This window comes from Mirounga leonina, unplaced genomic scaffold (assembly GCF_011800145.1).
Source record: "Mirounga leonina isolate KUSES-001 unplaced genomic scaffold, KU_Mleo_1.0 Mir_94, whole genome shotgun sequence".
Lineage (NCBI taxonomy): Eukaryota > Metazoa > Chordata > Mammalia > Carnivora > Phocidae > Mirounga > Mirounga leonina.
In genome coordinates, this window is record NW_023270855.1 from 34,363,512 (window position 1) to 34,382,723 (window position 19,212).

Consider the following 19,212-nt stretch of genomic DNA (forward strand, 5'->3'; position numbering starts at 1 on the left):
GTTCAGCCCTTCGTCTAGCGAATGGTCTCACGGATGACCTACACCCCCTCTCCCTGGCCCCAGCTTGACTTGGCGGATATTTTTCTAGGCCAAAGGAAGGCATGAGTTTGTTACCTCGGTCAGATGCTCCAGAGGAGACTGGAGAGGTGCACAGACTTAGCCTTGTTGTTTGGAGCCTTCTCCCAGTAACTGAGCACTTTGATGCTGTCCCGGGTGGTGGGGCATAGGGTGGGGGGCGGTGTGCGCGGGGATGCTGCGGTCCCCGGTCCCCACCAGGGTTCCTGGGCTTGGGCGGCCCCAGGACCCGGAGACTGCATCTGTCTGCCCCGCACCGCCCACCCAAGCCAGGGCTGCCAGGCGTCAGGGCACTCAAGGCCTTTAGACTTGTGGAGGGCTTTGTGAGGGCTTTGCACTCAGGCAGCCACGGACATGACCTTGGCTCTGCTCCTGGGCTCCAGTTTCTCCACCTGAAAAATGGGAATAAATGGGGATTTCCTAGTTATCCCAGCGCTATTGCGCTGAGAGTTGGGTGCTTTACTTAGAACAAGCTTAACTCACCTCTTTTGGGATGTTCTGAATGGCCTCAGCACCGTCAAGGCCTAGGACCTGGCACCCTTTTAGAGTCTCAGGCTGGTGCTTCCAGCTGCCTTGTCCCACATTCAGAGAAACACAGTACAGAAAACCAGGTATGAGCCAGGCAGCTGAGATATCTTCAAACCTAGTAGCCGCACTATAGGGAGCTATAACACACCCTCCCACCACCAACCCCATAGTGAATATAACCTTCCTGTTTGAGTAAAACGTCACATTTTGGTAAAATATCACAATTATTATTTTTTAAGATACCAAGTTTCCCCCAGTTTTTAGATCAAAAAGTTTTCCTTAAGGCTATCTCATATTGACTTATTAATCCTGCTAAACTTTTTGGATTTAAATGGATATTTTGGCTTTTGAATAACTGTAAGAACATCACATGTATTTTATTTTGAGTTTACAAATGACAGCATAGGTGGATCAGTCCAAATTGCTGTTTTTCTGCAATCGTCTAAGTAGCTTCATGTGTCAGTTCACAAAGCTTGGAAGATTTAATGTTTTGGGTATAATAGTGACCCAAAGGAGCTAAGCTGATGGTTTTGTTCTCTATGCCTGTGGGAATGTGTTCATTTCCCCTGTGTACCCCTGCCCCGAATTAATGGTGGCCCCCACCCCAGAAGCCTCACACTCAGGCTGACCTCTTTTCTCTCACCACAACTCCTAGTTGGGGGTGACCTCAACAGCTTTTACCTTGGTCTCACTAATTCTCTCCTTGGATCATTTTCATCCCTTCTTGAATGAGCATGGAAGCCTCTGGGCCATCTCCCAGATTCCACACTCTTCCCAACCTGATGCATGGCTCCTTCCCTCCTGGACTTGCCTTTTGGTGCATCTGATGGAGCCACCAGCTCTCCCCAACCCCTCTTGCCCACCTGCCTTGCATACCTACCTTTCCAGCCTGTCCCTAACTTTTGTGCCCTTTGCGCTGCTGAGGCATGCTTTCTCTGCTCCTAGGATGCCTTTTCCTCCCCTGAGAACCTTCTGCTTGTCCTAAGACTCAGCTCAGGTGATACCATCTCTGGGAAGCCTTCCCTGAATGCCATTCCCCTTGCTTTTTCTTCTCATGCAGATCCTTGCACTTTAGTTCTCACCACACTGCATTGTCAATATTTGCTCACATCTGTGTCTTAGGACAGGTTTCTTTAGCCAGGCATTTAACCTCATCTTGGTGGCCTCAGAGCCCATAAATCTTGGCTGAGCCCAATTAGACCCTACAGCCTTCCTGCTAAATTCTGTATTAAGTGATCATTTTAGGAAGTGGTTGGAGAGATGAGAGCACTGAGCTCCAGTGTCCTCTCTGCAACAGGCTTTTGCACATGCTGTTCCTGTCTGTGTTCCTTCTCTTTACACCTCAGCCTCCCTCCTCTGCTCCAGCAGCACTTCCTGCAGGAAGCCTTCCCTGCCCCCACCTCCCTACATCGGGTCTTCCAAAAGTTGCTGTGTCAGAGGACTGGCCAGTGAATACTGGTGTACAGTGATTTGGGCCCTTGATTCACGTCGGAGTCCCCTATCAGATGGTGGGTATTCAGCTCATAGATGTTGGTCTCAGTTCTGATGTTGCTTACAGTCTAGTTGGGGCCATGCAGACATAAAAGAAGGGTTGATTATGTGTGAATCAAACAGGAGACTTCCTGTGGGTCCAGGTCACATGGAACCTGAGAGGTGGACAGCAGGATGGAGACGTGAGCCCTGCAGGATCTGGGTGCTGCAGAGGAACTGAGCAAATGACCCTCTTGATCTCCAGGGAGCATTTGTTCCAGGAATTCTTGCCCCTACAGCAGTGTGTATTTTCCCAGGACTTGCAAGGTGACTGCAGCTAGCGAACCTTCAGCAGCTTTTCTAACACACCCTTTGGGGAGGCTCTCTGAGGAGCTGGTCTGGTTTAAATGGTCAGATTTCACAACCTTCCTATTATTAGTGGGGCAATTAAGGGGCCGATACCATCTTGAACACAGCTTAGTGTTTTAGAAATGAGTTGTGGGCACACTTCCTTGACTACTTAAAAAAATCCCTTAGGGCCCTTGCCAGGTAAAGTTGCTCTTGGAGTAATAAATACAATTTTCCCAAAGAAGTAACAATTTCTAAAACTGGTATCCTCATTTACACTGGATCTTTACTCTTGCTTCTTGATAGTGGAATGTTTTTGTTTGTGATGGGTAACTATCAGTCGTTTGCGCTGAAGTTTTTATTCCCTCGTCTTGCTAGTTGTTCAAAATACACTGATGGAACAAAGAATTAGGCATCAGCTCCCCAGGTTTTTATTTAGTGGCGTTTCCTGCAGTGGAGAAGGAGGGAACAAGAAATGCCCTTCTATCTAAATGGGGTACATCTTCTCTGGTCTTTTATCTCTGAAACAAATGTCTACCCTGCAAAAAGCCCGCTCCTTCAGGAATTCAGGAAGCCAGAATGCTGGCATCATCTTTACAATGAAGTGCAAGTTTCCCATTTAAGGCAAATACTTCATCTCAAAAGGTAGGAAGGAATAGGGTGGTACTTGGAAAAGAAGAAGTTCCAGCTGGTTAAAATTTAGGTCCTGATAAAAGTCCAATCCAAGAACTCCCCTTGGCCGTGGGCCCAGGCATGTTTATTTGATTCTGAATTGGATGAGTTTTCATTCACTTGCAGCTCATGGCTCCCTAGCCTGCATCTGGTCTGCCTGTCTTGTGGGCATGTCTTCCATGTTATACATGCTCTTGTGTCTCTTACAGAATTCTTGGTTAAAAAATGACCCAGCCCTGGTTGACACATTTTTCAGAGAGACATTTTTATAAGAACCGCGATGCTTTCCTCCAGCCTGTTTTGCCGCGTTAATTGGGAATCCTCCTGGCGCGGGTCCATCTCTCTTGAACTGCCCTCCCTTCCCTCCCCTCCCCCATCCATCCCACCGACCCCCCCCCAACCCCAGAGCCCCTGCAGTGCCTGGGGCATTGTGCTAGTTGTTTTAACAAGGGGATACAGCTGGGTGAATGAGACCGGCAAGTAAGTACCGGCTGTGGACCCTTTCCCTCTGAACACAATTTCTCAAAGTCTAGGGGCTTCCAGTATCAGGATTCCTTTGGGAGTTCGTTAAAAATGCATATTCAAGGCTAATGCGACCAGAATGGGAGTGAGATGGGGGTTCAGGAATTGGCATTTTTAACAAATTCTTCTGATGCTCTCTCAATGATGAAAGCCACTGCTTTAGGAGACAGGACTTCCCCGGGGCCAGAGAAGGGGGAGAGAAACCACATTCTAAACATTTAAAATCAGAGTTTGACTTTAAATTACTTGCCTGAATTTAGAGAGGAAGTGGAGACTTTGTCAGAGCCCTGGCCAGTGAAAGGGGTCAGGCTGGTTAAGGGGGTCCAGGGGAGCCAGCTGGGACAGGCACCCTGGTTTGGGTGGATGCCTTTAGCCTGGGGTTGAAGGGGAGGTCGGGAGTGAAGGCGACCCTGACGCGTCCATGGGTTCCTCCCCAGAACAGCTGGGCTTGTCTGGAAAACAGTCTCGGGAAAGAGTAGGATAGGATCCAAATCATATTCTCTGCAGTTCAAACCTTACCAGCGTCCCTACGAAGGAAAGAACTGCTAATGCTTTTGTAAGTCTTTAAGTTGAGTATTTTTCATGCTTCATTTGGCCTAAAATGTGTGTGTGTTTAAGCTTTTAGACCCTCTTTTCCCCTCATCGGTCCCTGAGCTGTTCACATACCATGCCCAGCAGATGTCTGCTGCGGCTGGGGCCACCCCATCAGCAATTAATTGTACATTTTCGTTTCTCACTCCCTCTTGTGTCTGCCTCTGATGGATGGGCTTTTAGGCTTCTGGAAGCTTACCCCCCCATTTGTAAGAGTATGGGCTGAGGTGGTGGGGGGACCCAGGTACCCCTAGAAGCTTGACAGGCTGGGGTGGGGGGTGGGAGGGCAGTGCCCTCAGAGGAGACCTTTCTCCTGCACTCTACCCTGGCAGCTGAGACCTTTTCTGTTTCATGTCTCCCCCAAATTTGGAGGTCTCCTGCCCTCAGCAAGCTCAGGGGGCCTGTCTGTGCTGGTGCCACGGGGCCCCATCTCCCAGCAGCCTGACTTGCTCCTCCAGTGGGAGGCAATGTCTTCCTGGGCTGTGTTTGTCTTGGCTGCTGGGACATTCTGAATGGTCCTGACACACGATTAGGTGACTGATGGCCCCACAACACATTGTCTCCTCCAGGGCCTGGGGCCTTTGAAGCTCTTCCCTGTGGGAAGTAAAGAGACTATTTGCTCTATTAAAATGCCTTGGAATTTCCTCTGTTTAACCACAGGCCACTTCCTCTCTGCCACTCTAAACCCGGCAGGGCCACTGGCTGATTGAAAAGACACAAGCCCAGGAGAGAGCACATCCTACTGAAACAGATAGTCTTACTGCAGATTAAAGCTGGGGCAAATCTCTAAGAAACCAAATCTAAGGGGGCAATCCTAGAGATAGCTCCTTATCTTGCTCAAAATTTAGCTGGTTGACATAATTCACACTTGAAGTCCTGAGTGCATCATAGATTACTTTGTTTTTTTTGTTTTTGAAAAGAAGGGAAGTCTACATTGTAACCAAATCAGTGTGTTAAATCTACACGGTAGGTTAAGGTCCTACAATCAAGTGGATTTCTCATTGTGTGAGTTGGAAAGTATTATTTGGGAAGAGCATGATATCTGTTCATAGAAAACCATACCAGGCTTATTCTCTCCTTGCAGATTCTGTCTGCTGGTTTCATGGGCTCAGAAGTCCCAAGTAAGTGTGCAGCCTAAATCATACCAAGAATATCTCTGGGGAGAGTGTCCCTCACCTTTTCCCAAGCAGTATCTTGGGAAAGTTTAATTAATAACAGCAGGCGTGGAACTAAAAATTACCTAAGTAACAAACACTGAACATTTAAACACTGCATGTACCCTGTTTTCTGTGATGGAGCCTAAAAAAGGAATAACTAGCTGGTTTCTAAAGGAGACTATTATTTTAACATTTACAACTCCATTGTTCAAAGCATCTGTGATAAAAAACGGCTTCCCTTTGCTTTGGTTCCTTGTTTGGAAATGTTGGGGGAAGGTGGATGTAGCTAATTAAGGCTACAACATTTAAAGGGGGGACTTAATAGGTACCAGCTGTCCTCAACAAATCACTGGGTGGAGGACAAAATAAAGATGTGATGTGAACACACATGATTCTCTTCTAAAACGGAAGGTGGTCTATAAATTGTCTGATTTAATAGCATGAATGGAAACTACTTGTATTAAAAAAAAGCTGCACTTTTAAGAAGCATTGGTTTTATAGTAAACCTAATGGTAAAATGTCTTATTTGCATAAGGCTGGTACCTTAAGAGTTGAAAGGGCAGTAGATGGCAAGGTTGTTGGAAACTTAATAAATGTTCATTTTATTGTGCGTTCCTTCATTCCAAACCTGAACATTAATCATGACATCAATCATGAGGCTTTTTCATTAAAATTACTACATTTTAGGGAATGTTGCTTGAACTCATCAGAAATGTCCTATAAAACTGAAGCGGCAACTTTGAAAGGCAATGGAAATTGATAGCATTAATTAAATGTTCGGATGGATATTTACATTTCACATGTTAAATGAATACTTCAGATGAATCCTTTTGAAATCATGAGGGATTAGGCTTTAAATATAACCTTTTTAGATTTAAAAACTTTATTTCCTTAAAAACTAGGAGTTTTTCCAAGGGTTCTGTTTTGTCAGTTTTGTAGGATGACACCCCCCAAGCCCATCCCCTCCCATTGAGTGGTAACTCTTTAAAAAGTGCTGGCTATGGCCCCAGACTTCTGTTCTGAGATGGGGATAGAGGGAGGGTTTCCTTGGAACAGAGAAGTGCATTTTTCTAAGACAGGCCATATGTTTAAAAACCCTTTCTTTGTGATTTTATTCTGTCCAGGTGATTTCTGGTTTCTCCTCTTCTGAAATGGCCCCCCTTTTACCAGAGGAAAATGCAATGTAATCCAGACCGATGCGCAAGCCGTCGGCCCTAGCAAGTGTGGGCCCTGCTGAGTGACTGTTAATTGCTGCCTTCCTCTGGGGGCGGGGGGGGGGGGGGGCGGAGGGGCGGTCCACATTGGTTCTGGGTGGGGCACAGGCACTCACATGGTTAGGATTTGTTGTAACTGCTCAATATCTGAAGTTCAGGAAGACTCATCTGGAGTGAGGAGGGAAGACACTGTTTTTTTGAGCAGCTACACCGTGTCAAGTCTTGGTGTGGTTTTGTAGTTTACTTACGTTTTCCAGGGAAAAGACAAAGACAGTAGGACCAGGCCCTCTCCCCTGTCTGCAGTGGCTCCCCACCCAGCTGGGGCTGCAAGAGAAAGGCATAGGGGCCCCGAGACAGGGAGGTGCAGGAAGGATTCCAAGGTACAGGGAACTCTCGTCCTCTCTCTGCACCTCCCCGCTCCTCCCAGAGAAACACGAACCACAGTTCCTGCTGCTCCTCAAACTAGAACATTGTGCCTATGAAGTTGCCAGTGTGGATGTGCCAATGCCTGAGGCCCTGCTTGGCACCTTTGGAAATCTGGCTTTTTAGCCCTTGTCCCCATTGGTTCCCAGTAATTTAATTCTGGCTTCCTCGTCTGCCTTAGTTTCCCCTGCTTTGGAGGAGGCTCACCTTTCTCTGGGAGGCTTCTCCACGTCGTGCTCCCCCTCCCCTGGCCTCCCCATGTGAATTTCACCTGGGCCAGAAAGCCTGCTTGTAGCAAAGTCACACCCACCCCATCATGTCTCCAGGTTTAGTGAGAATGCATCCAGCCTTTTGCAGTGATGCATTGAAGAAGAAGAGGAAACTTGATTTGTTTATGAAGAAGAAACTTAACTCGGATGGTTCAGAGGAGGCTTAGAAGAAGGGATTGGTGAAGGGATTGGATGGCCAAAAAAGGCAGCCCCCCTCTGTAAATGGAAACAGGAGGTGGGGAGATCCTTTGAAAGAAAAGTGTGGCAGAAAGAAAGAAGTGGCAAAGCTGGGGCAGAGTGGTTCCTTGCACGGGGTGGGGACAGGAAGGCTGAGGATGTAGGTTGGGATGTACGGTGCCTTGAATTTTGTCTGCATGCACCTGTCAGGAACATGAGGCTTGACGGGTTTTTCCAGCAGATGAATGGTTTGATAAGAGTGACCCTCAGTGGCCATTTCTTCACTCAGTGTGTATTTGGTGCTTTCTACACGCTGGGCCCAATTTCTGGATCTTCGACTGTAGCATGGAGACAAGTAGGACAACGGGATAGCGACGTGACCAGCCTGTTTGAAATAGCAACCTGCCTTCTTTTCCTCCCTTTGTTTTTCTCCACAGAACTTTTCACTGGGAGACACCCATGGTGTTTTCTTGTCTGCCTGTCTCCCCCACTACGGTGTCCGAGGCATGAGGTCAGGGCCCGTATCTGTTTTGTTTCCTGCCGCATTGGGAGATCAGGGGCCGGCATATAGCAGGTTCTCCCTGCATGTTCCTTGAACGACCAAGTGCTCTGCAGGAAATTACAGTCGGTGGTGAGAATGATGGTGTAAATGCGGATGATCTCGGGGGTGGTGGGAGGGTGGTATCTCTGCTGAGGTGACCTGGAAGGTGAGCAGTTGTCATACAGATATCCTCTGAAGTTCTGGGGTTTCTTGTGTTTTCTCGACGTTAGTGCATCACGTGGCATTAGGTGCTCAGAGTTAGCATAAAATATGCTCCGCCTAGTCACATCATAGATTATTGGCACCATGTGCCCACCCTGGCCAACTGCTGGGCTGCAGGATGGTCCAGGGGATGACTGAGGTGGTGATCGGGCCGGGATTGGATGGGGATCACACCTTGAAAAGTGTTGGTTGCTTCAAGAGATGTCTGGACTGTGCAGTTTACGATGCACTGTGGATTTAAAAAAAAAAATGTAAAAGTTACTGTCCGGTGCTAACCATGCATCCTGGTTTTGGACTTTATGAAATGATTCTCATTCCCTGGCAGCAGCTGGCCAGTTGGTAGGAAATCTTTGTCTTTTTAACAGATGTATGGGTCTCGTTTTGTTTCATCCCCTCTGGTTGTGAACACGTTTCATTTTCTGAAGTCACTAGACAGTCCATCCAGAATCAAAGATGCTCTCTGCCTTCTTTCCAGGGCAGTGGGTTTGCCGGCCAGCTGTGGTAATGAGTTTTTGCCCGCCTTTGATTTTCATGGCTTGCCTCCCTCTGGGAGGAACTAGATATTTCTGATCTTACCTCTGCTCATATTCAGATCCAGCCAAGCAGTCAGTGACTTCCCGGGCTTTTTTGTGGGAGACTGTGGGAAAGGTCCTGGTTGGCTGGCTATGAATTAATGAAATCCTTAGAAGGCTTCACTAAAGATAGCTCCTGTGGTTTAAAAAAAAATAGCATTGCCTTTTTAATTTGAGAAAGAGGTCATGGAGTTTTACCGAAATTAAGCAGAGAAAATGTAACATCTGGTTGTGCTGCCCAAAGGCTGCTTGGGCGGTGGGAGCTGTGGGTTCCCAGTGTCTGACTCGCCCAAGGTGACAGTCCCCCAGGTCCCTCATAAGGCTGCTCTGGACACGCTGCCTCTCTCATTGTTCTCCTCCCTGGGTTTTGAAGTCCTCAAGAGACAGAAATTCTACCCCCACATCTTTACACTTGAGCACATTTCCCATTTACTGAGCTTTCTTCCTTTTACTTAAAGGGTCACACTTTTCTTTTTAAGTGCCTAGTTTTCGAGTTGGTCAAGACTAGTGTAATTATTGCTTTTATCTCATTAAAGAAAGATGAGGGTGGATAATGGGGGGAGACTTTGGGCGGAAGGCAGGGGGGTTTTAAAGAGCTGTTCTAAAAAGTTTTTAAATTAGTAGGCTTTCTGACATGAGACAGAGAATGATAAATTGCAGGAGAAGAGTTTTAGGGAAAGGCATAAAGCGCCTTTTAAAGGACATATGACTTTTTTAAAAGCAGAAACATGAATGTCTTAAATGTCTGCTGTGTGCACATCCCCACCTCCCTTGCCCAGTTAAGTGAATAATGTATTATTATGTTTTCTACATTTTATTTTTATCCTAGACCTATGCTGTATTAAGACTTTATGTAATTTTCCTTTAAAAAACATTAGTAATATTTTGGGCATGTATTTTCTGAAACTAAACAGGAAGGTGAAATTGTTCCTGCATAGCTACCCCCCACCCCCCTGCCACCAGCACTGGTACCTGGGCTTCTCTTTACTTTCTCTCCCATATTTTGGATTCTGAAATTTTTCAAGCCTATAGAAAAGTTGAAAGCACAGTAAAATGAGCACCTATTACCCCTTTGCCTGGAGTCACCAATTGCTTGCCCCACCTACCTCAGTTGTCCTGCAGTCCTTTGTGATTTCTTTCTGATCACGTTCCAGGATTCAGACAAGGATCACTCTTAAATAGATCACTTTTTTTTAAAAAAAGATTTTATTTATTTATTTGAGAGAGGGAGAGAGCACAAGCAGGGGAACAGCAGAGGGAGCTGCAGAGGGAGAGGGAGAAGCTGACTCCCCACTGAGCAGGGAGGCCAGCGCAGCGGGGCTTGATCCCAGGAACCCGAGATCATGACCTGAGGCGAAGGCAGACACTTAACTGCCACCCAGGTGCCACTTAAATAGATCACTTTTACAGAGACATCCTGTCTCTTCAGTCTCCTTTAATTGAGGACAGTCCTTCCACCCATTTCTTTGGTGCTTCATAAATACGCATTCTGAAGAGTCAAGGTCACTTGTGGTGTGGACGGTCCCACAATTTAGGTTTCAGCTCGTTTTCTCCCGATGAGGGTCAATATTTTGGTCAGATCCCTCCAAAGATGATATTGTAACGTGGTGTGTTAGGTATCAGTAGGTAACAAATATGGATACAGTTTCAGTGCTGAGCAAAATTTGGTTTTTCTACTTGAAACTGTTGCACATGGAGACCTTTCCAGTGGTTTCGTCCAGTTCAGTCTTTTGTTGTCTTTTTTAAAAAGGAGATGCTTTACATGAAGGCTTCCCTTTTACTTTACTAAGAATCCAAAGCACAGGGTGTCATGTGTGCTAGGCTGTAATATACCCTCTTCCCTTAAAGAGTATTTGAAATCAGCTGTGCTCTCAACATTAGGGCTCTGGTGTCTCGAGAATGTTTAAGGCTTTTGCTATTCACACAGGCTTGTCGCAAGCCCTTGTAGTTGTCGCCCTCTGCAACTGGGAACGAGTTCCTATTAAAACCTCTATCTGGCCTGGGCAAGTTTCCAGTTGAATGCATCCTCACACCAAAATTCAGTCATTACTCTCCTTTGTGCTAAGAAAACACTGAACTTTATTTCCAGGAAAGGCCACTTCACTCAAAACATGTCCTCAAAGTCAGTTCCCAGCCTGTTGGTTCTGCTATCGCTTGTTGCTTAAATTATTTTATTAGAGTCACTTCTAGACAGACCGTTTCATTAGTTTAACCTGAATTCCTATCTTCTACCTAATTACGTGGCTTTTCTCTTCTTTGTCCTTACCCCATGTAAGGGCGTGTACAGTTAAAGACCTGTAAAGTTCCTATCGATTCTTTTTTAGAGTAAGTTAAAACGTCGACAAGCGGCCAGTTGTTATTCTTACAGGGTACCGGGAAACCGGCCCAGACAAACCCTCCATCTTTTATTCATAAGTGTGGGGAGACGGGGAGGGTGCAGGCGGCCCTGTGCACCCAGGCATTTGTTCAGCTCTCATGACCGGGCCCCCTCCCCTGCTGGCCGGGAAATGTCATGCTGAAACCTAATAGTGAGACATTCAGCACGCAGAGAATGGGCCGCAGAGGTTCACCTTTGCTTTTCATTTTCTTTTCTGGCAGGGTCCCCGGGTCCCTGGTCCCCTCCTTGGCCTGACAGTGAAAGGCCAGAAAGCAGCAGTCTGGAGGCTGGCAGGGATGCGGTGCAGCCCGCTCCTGTGCTGGAATGTGCCGGACACAAAGGCCCGGCCCGGGTGTGCCTGGTGGGGGGGGGGGGGGCGGGGGCGGCTTGCCTTTGCTTAGGCTAGTTTGCTCTGGTCACGGGGGAGAGGGTTCTCATTTCCATGGCTGTGCCGCCGTCGGTTTCAGTGGGAGAGGGGGTGCAGAGTGCTTTTGATTTTCAGAAATCACTTGGGGCTCCCCATTTCTGTGCAGAGGGAGGCCCTGGGGCAGAGAGCTGAGGCCGCGAGACCCCGAGACCCCTGGAACTCTGACATGCATGGTCTTTGCCGAAAGAGAAATGAGGCAGCATTTGCTAAGCGGGCCTAGACTTTGATTCAGAGCAACAGTTCTCAACTGGGGGTGATTTGGGGAATCCCTGGAGACATTTTTGGTTGTCACAACTGGGAAGGGGTTTGCTACTGGCTTTTTGTAGTTAGGGGCCAGGGATGCTGCTAAACACCCTGAAATGCATAAGCCAGCCCTCCCCGATAAAAGACTTATCTTTTGTGTGTCAATGGTGCTGAGGTCGACAGACCCAGATTTAGGGGTCCCGTTTTAGCATTTGAATTTTTCAGCTCACTTAGCCTCATAACACTTTTCAACTTCTTTTATGTTTAACAGAAGCTGTTGGTTCTAGAAATCTGCATTCAGGATGAATTTCCATTAAACTCCCCAAGACGTATGATTAAACTATTGTGGTGCTCCTTGAAGATATGCCCTGAATGCAACTACTATTTTAAATGCAAAAGACAATTTTTTTTTTTGCCATAATTTGATCAAAGTAGCATAACCTGTGCCTCTGTTTTTGTTACTCACTGATGGTCTGTGGATAACATTACATTTTTTCAGCATGAAACCCAATACTTCAAATCCCTAAAGCAGTCTCAAATTTATGGTTAATAAAAGCATTTATTGTACTGGATGTCATCTGTTATATCACTCTGGGGCTAGAAACTGGCAAGCAGTGGACAGGAAATATTTTCATTTCAAATCGCTTCAATCTTATGGTCTAGGGGCAAAAGTGTCTGATTTCAGGAAAGCCACGGTGAATAGCATAGTAATGAATGCATTTTTAGTTGATTAAGCAGGCATTCTCTCCCTTTCAAATAGTCTTCTCTCTTTGGCTTGGTGGGGCTAAATAAACACGTGATGTTACATGATAGCATTTCTTGTGTTGGCCGTACTTTTCCTTTGATCATCTTAAACTTTTCAAAGTGTTTTCCAGGAATCCTCAGCAGAGCTGAAGAAGCTAAAGAGAATGGCTAAACTCAAGTGTTGACCCTCTTTGTAATTGTTTACTTTCTGAGAAGAGGAGGTTTTCTGAGATGATGTTGACTCTTTCGGATTCCCCTTTAAAAATGGAATTTGGTACCTTGCCCTTGGGATCATGCATTTAGGAGGAAAACACATTTTTATCTATTTATTTTTTATATGGCTGCAATTTTATTGTACTTTGTGTCCTGATCTCCCACATCCATCAGGTAAACAGGGTGAGGAGAGTTCCATCCAAAGGCAGCCCTGCATGGTGATGATGTATCCAGGCCGGGGATGCCTTTCGTCCTGGCTGCTCGGTGCCTTTGAACGTATTATCTAAATCATCGCTTCCCAGCGAGCCTCGGAGGTAGGCAATTATTTCTGATGTGGTTCCTTTTTTGCCAGATGAGGATTCCATGGCACAAAGAGCCAGGAAGGGATTAGGATGGCAGGCCACGTGATTCAGAGAGGCCTCTCTTGCCAGAAACCAGAGTCACAGAGTTCTTACCCTGCCCGTGCCCCCAGCAGCCGAGCCTGCCCTGCCTTCCGATCACCCAGCCTGCAATGGATGTCTGCCATGTGCAACAGAGCAGCTAATGGGGGTGGGAAGAGAGCAAGCCTAGATACTGGAGAGCACTTTGCAGATAATTAAATTAAACCAGGATTCCGAATTTACCCCAGAAGTTCCCAAACCTGGCTGAATATCAGAATCACCTGAGGAACATGGTTGGCCGGAGGTGAGGGTGCAGATTCCAGGCCTCCTCCCAGACCTGCTTAAGTGAGATTTCCAGGGGAAGGCCAGGAATCTGAGTTTTTTTAGAAAGCTGCCAGATCAGTGTGGTTGCCAGGGTTTTTGGGGTAGATGCAGGATTTGACTACAAAGAGACTGTACAAGGGAATTTTGGGGAGATGATGGAACTGTTTTGTATGCTGATTGTGGTGGTGGATACACAAATGTAGACATTGATATATGTATAAACTCATAGAAATGTCCATTTTACTATGTCTTAATAAAAAAAAATGCTGCCAAGGTGAAACTGAGCTGTCACCTTGGTGTCAGATGAGGTGACAGATGGTACCTGGTGACGGCTGGGAAGAGTTGTCCAGCTGTGAGACAATGTCACCTGGAATTGCAGCGACAGGTGGGTAGGTGCTGAAACTTCTTAGCTCAGTGCCGTCTAGTAGAACTTTCTGTGATGATGGACGCGTTCTCTGCACTGTGCCGTTCAGTAACTATTAACCACTTGTGGCTGTTGAGCACTTGAAATGTGGCGAGTATAACTGAGGAACTGAATTTTAAATTTTACTCAAATTACTTTACACCAGAATAACTACACATGGCTGGAGGCTACCATGTTGGACAGCTTACCATCAAAGGCAGACCTTGCCATACTGGGGGCTTTGTCTCTGTGCCAGGTGCACACGGAGCCCAGCGGTTCTTTATGTTTGAGGGACAATAGTAAGTCATTCCAAGTGTAGGGCAAAACAGGAACGTGGACAGGATGTGTAGGTTGGGAAGGACAGAGAAAAGGAACCTTGGAATAAAGACTGATGTGGGATCTGCCCAGACAGAGGACACTCTTGCTGAATGGAGGAATCTGCTTTTCTTTCTCTAGTGTGGATCAGATAGCATCGACTTTGGCCCAGTTCCTCCCAGGACTTCCCAACCTTGTTCTTCATCAAAGATGCAGCAGTTAGTTTGGATGCTCTTCAATTGAGCATGAGATGATTGGTTATATGGGGAGCCATTGGAGGGCCCGAGGGAGCAATGTGTCAGGGAGTATTTGTGGCCTGACTAGGGGTGTGCTGGGCCCCCGGCCAACCCTGAGAGAGTGTGAAGAACCCTTGTGGGCATATCTTTCTTTTCAGGGAATGAGATCCTATAAAAACTGCATTTGGGGCATAAACCTGCATATTATGTTCAGACACCCTTAAACTTCCCTCCTCTGTGGCCCATGGATTTATGTTATCTTAAATAGTGTTACATGTTCAAATGTGTTATCAAAGAGTAAGATTCAGAGTGGCCTCTTATTAGTACAAACCAAATGGTGACAGAAATTATGTTCCAATTTGTAGACATATTAGGTCTTAAATAAATTTACTAAATGGCTAACAAAGTTCATGAGGTAAGGGCTTATAACCCAATTTAATCTGATTTAAAAATAGGAATGCCTAGTGTGTCAACTATACTTCAATTGGAAAATAAAAAGTGCCTAAACCATGGGGGGGAGGGGCTTAAAAATTAGTGGAGCCATTCCTTTATTTATTTATTTATTTATTTATTTAAAGATTTATTTGACAGAGGGAGAACACAGGCAGGCGGAGTGGCAGGCAGAGGGAGAGAGAGAAGCAGGCTCTCTGGAGTAGGGAGCCTGATGCGGCGTTAGATCCCAGGACCCTGGAATCATGACCCAAGCTGAAAGCAGATGCTTAACCGTCTGAGCCACCCAGGCACCCCTATTCCTTTATTTTCATATGAAAACTTCACTTCTTTGGATCCAGAAGAGAAGGACATCCTGAATCATAGCATCTTGTTGCAGGGTCTCCTTGTGTTGCCTTTACAAATTGGTAACTTCAAGCTAATGCAAAAGAAAGGGATGGGGGTGCTTAATGAACATTAAATGTGGTTATTCCACTCTTGAACACACACATACATCTTGCTACAGGGTTGTAATCACTGAATTTATTTTTTATGGTTATTTTTTGCTTACATTTGTTTTTAGTTTCAGGTGTAAAATTTAGTGATCACCCTGTGCTCATCATGACAAGTGCCCCCCTTAATCCCCATCATCTATTTCCCTCATCCCCCCACCTACCTCCTCTCTCCTAACCATCAGTTTGTTCTCTGTAGTTAAGAGTCTGTTTCTTGGTTTGCCTCCCCCTCCCATATTTGTTTGTTTGCCTAAATTCCACATGAATGAAATCATATGGTAGTTTGTCCTTCTCTGACTTATTTCACTTAGCATATACACTCTAGCTCCACCCATGTCTTTGCAAATGGCAAGATTTCATTCTTTTTGATGGCCAAGTAATATTCCATTGTATAGATATACCACATCTTTTTATCCATTCATTAGTCGATGGACATTTGGGCTGTTTTCATAATTTGGCTATTGTTGATAATGCTGCTATAAACATTGGGTGCATGTATCCCTTTGAATTAGTTAAATTTGTTTTCTAGAGATATTTCCATGTATTGACATAGTTCACAGACATGCCACTTTTACTGGCCATATATTATTTTATTGTTGTGTGCACCCCCTTTCTTGGCCCTTAAGCCTCATTGATGAAGCATTTGGGCTGTTTCCAATATACTGTTGTTATAAAGCTGCTTCAACATCTTCATACAGATTGGTTTCCTGCCTGCCCCCTTTGCCGTTTTGGTTTGTTGATTTGGCATGTATTCCCCCAAATGGAATTACCACGGCAAAGTTTTGTAGGTTTTACTGCATGTTTGTTTGCCAGTTTGCCCTGTGCAATGATGAAGAATTATATTTTGGGAAGAGGGCAAATTTGGCTTTATAATCCCAGCTCTGCTGTTTGCTCTCATTTATTATGACCTCAGGCAAATTTCTTCATCTGTATAATGGGTTAATAAGAGTTTATCCCCCAGGATTGTTTTGAGACTTAAATAAGATACTGTCTTAAATAAGAGTTTATCCCTCAGGATTGTTTTGAGACTTAAATAAGATACAAAATGCAAAGCATTTTGCTTTGCACCTGGCCACATAGCAAGTGCTTAGTCATTGGTGGTAGTCTGTTATCGGAGGAATGTGTGCTCATTTTTCTACATCCTAGAAAATATTGACATTTATAGTTTTTTTTTTTTTAAGATTTTATTTATTTGACAGAGAGAGACACAGCGAGAGAGGGAACACAAGCAGGGGGAGTAGGAGAGGGAGAAGCAGGCTTCCCGCAGAGCGGGGAGCCCAATGTGGGGCTCTATCCCAGGACCCTGGGATCATGACCCGAGCTGAAGGCAGACGCTTAATGACTGAGCCACCCAGGTGCCCCGACATTTATAATTCTTATTTATTGTTTGTTATTTTGGTTGTACCTTATACTTGTCTTATTCTGCATTTGTTAGAGAAGGACTAAATCTTTCCACCTGATTTACCTTCTGAGTAAGTTTTAATGCTTTTAAGTCTGATAGTTTTATTTATTTATTTTAAAGATTTTATTTTATTTATTTGACAGAGAGAGAGATAGCAAGGGCAGGAACACAAGCAGGGGGAGTGGGAGAGGGAGAAGCAGGCTTCCTGCCAAGCAGGGAGCCCGATGTGGGGCTTGATCCCAGGACCCCGGGATCACGACCTGAGCCGAAGGCAGATGCTCAATGACTGAGCCACCCAGGTGCCCCTTAAGTCTGATAGTTTTAAAGTGAGGTATGGATGAGATGTTGCTTAGTAGAGAGTATTAGGGAAGAGGTTTAAATGAATAAATGAGGGTTTTAAAATAAGAATATTGATTCTTTCGGACTTAATAGCATATTATGAACATAGTTGAATTTAAGCATTATGGTGGGAATTCTATTTGTATCAGTAGTTTGGCTAGTAAATCTTTTCTTCATTTATATATTTTCCAAGGTCAATTTTGGATTGATCACACATTTCCTCATTAAAAAAAATATATAAGTTAATCCTGTTTTACTGGAGTTCTCACAAATTCTGGTCTTGGGTTAGAAGCCACCGTTAGGGGCGCCTGGGTGGCTCAGTCGTTAAGCGTCTGCCTTCGGCTCAGGTCATGATCCCAGGGTTCTGGGATCGGGCCCTGCATTGGGCTCCTCGCTCTGCGGGAGGCCTGCTTCTCCCTCTCCCACTCCCCCTGCTTGTGTTCCCTCTCTCGCTGTATCTATCTCTGTCAAATGAATAAATAAAATCTTTAAAAAAAAAAAAAAGAAGCCACCGTTAGACTATCCCATTTACATCAATGTGACCTGCAAGATGAGGGCGTCCCAGGTCAGCTGAGTGTGATTTGGACAGGGCACGAGACCCTGCTGACTCTGTTTACTTACCTGTAAAATAGGACAGTCAGACTAGAATTCTTAAGAATCAGAAATCGGACCTTTCATTCAGAGGGAGTAGTTTGTCTCTCCTACCCATTCCATCTCCTTATTGAGTTTGATCACTTTGGTTTCCACCTGGACTCTTGCCTCATGCACACATATATAGGTTTTGAGTTTTTAAAAAATTCCGACATAGGAATGCACTTGTTGTGATGAGCACCAGGCATTGTATGAAGTGTTGAATCACTCTCTTGTACACCTGAAACCGATATGACACTGTATGTTAACTAACTGGAATTTAAATAAAAACTTAAAAAAAAAGAGAGAGGCAAACCAAAAGAAAAAAAAAAGAGAAAGACAAAAAAGAAATTGACATACAGATGACTTTATTTTTTACAAAATGTGCGCCATCCACTCTGCTGGTCGTTGTCGATTTGCCTTTGGGGTTTATGGCCCCGGCATGTCCATGTGCTTTCATCCTCTTATTTCCCGTGTACTTGTCCACCTTGTTCACATGGGGTTCAGAAGCCCCTTTGCATCACTTGTTTTTTAACATTACGCTACTGTTAATGATTGATTTCAACCCATTTAGTCTTCTGGGCCAGAAGCTTTTAGGGCCTAATCAGTCACTGAATCCATAAACAAGGGCACTACCTCAGACTCCCGTGAGCCCTGAATTACATCGGGGTGTTGACAGTCCTAGAGGCCTGGACCACTCTGTCAGCGACTGTCGGGGGAGGCGAGGATTTGGGTTATGTGCTAGGTGGTAGCAGGGGCAGGGGAAAGGCAGCTGCAGATGAAGATTGATCAGAGATAAGAAATAGTTTGTTTGGCAGGTAATCTGCATGTGAGTAATTGCAGAGCTGAGAGATTAACTTTTTTTTGTTGTTTCCCTTGCACCCCCATTTGCACCAGGCTGTCTTATTAAGAACACTAAAGAGGTGAGAATTTGTGACACACAGACACCCTAGCTCCTCATCCAGGGTTTGCTGTCCCCCCGGTTTCCCTCCGGGTCCAGGAGCTATCATCCTGAGTGATTGCCACCTGCCCAGGTTGAGGTGGTGTTGCTTTAGTGGGTCCCCAGTGAGGGTCCCTTGGATACCCTAAGAACATTTCTGGAAGAGCTCCATAAAAGCAATCCCTTCATGTCCATAAGGGTGAGTCTGGGCTACCCTCCACAGAGCAGAGGACCTGGACTTACAATATATGGGTGGGTAGAGAGAGAAGATAAAAGCAGAGACGTGCTGGCTCGCACCGGTGTCCTCTGATGTGCAGGAGAGGAGACAGGAATGCCCGATTGGCTGTCAGGAAGACTGGCACCTGACACAGGCCAGACGAGTAAGGGACCATGAGAGGCTGGGGAAGAGGTCACGCATTCAGAGACCAGCAGGGCCCGCAGCTGGTGCGTACTGAGAAGGCTGACGGGATGAAGAGTCTTCCTTCAGGGGTCACACGCTCTGGAAGTCCTGAGCTTA

The 19,212-nt window shown here is 45.7% G+C and overlaps 1 protein-coding gene across 2 annotated transcripts in view; it reads left to right on the forward strand.

Annotated features, from left to right (window-relative positions):
- The window catches only part of IL17RD (interleukin 17 receptor D), a 66,382-nt gene that overhangs the window by 722 nt on the left and 46,448 nt on the right, over window positions 1-19,212 (forward strand). The window lies entirely within an intron of this gene.